Here is a 596-nt window from a genome sequence, read left to right on the forward strand (position 1 = left end):
TCTCGATATACCTATGCATTCCGTCTGCACAACTGTCGTACTTCTTCAGGGTCAAAACATATTACGAGTGGGGCCCTATAATTTGTGGACGAGTGATATCGTGTTTTCGTGTTTGTTTGCGCGCAAGTTAAATTGCGCTCAAATTACAAGTTGAAAGTAAATGCGGCCGCATGAGAGCAATCACAATTTACACTAGAGTGATTACCGCAACCTCATAGCTCTGGTTTTGTGAAACAAAAAAGTGTCACAAAACACATCCAAAATAAATTACAAAATAGAGTTACACTCATAATAACACTAATATAAAATATTTTAAAAAATATTGCACAAAAAAGTTATAAAGGCTCAAAGATATGAGATCTCAGTTGTTAGAAAAAAAGGGCTGCAAAAGGCTTTAACAAAGAGATACAAACATATTTACATGTCTATATACCCTCACCGGCCACTTTATGTTGAAATTCTTTTTATTTATTTAGTTCCAGCATAATATATAAAATACATAAACAACATCTTGGGTATTACATATCATACTCCAAGTGATACCTTTGTAGACAGAGTTACAGACCACATGCAAATATGGGGGCGATAATCATACA

This window comes from Bombina bombina, chromosome 2, assembly GCF_027579735.1.
Source record: "Bombina bombina isolate aBomBom1 chromosome 2, aBomBom1.pri, whole genome shotgun sequence".
Lineage (NCBI taxonomy): Eukaryota > Metazoa > Chordata > Amphibia > Anura > Bombinatoridae > Bombina > Bombina bombina.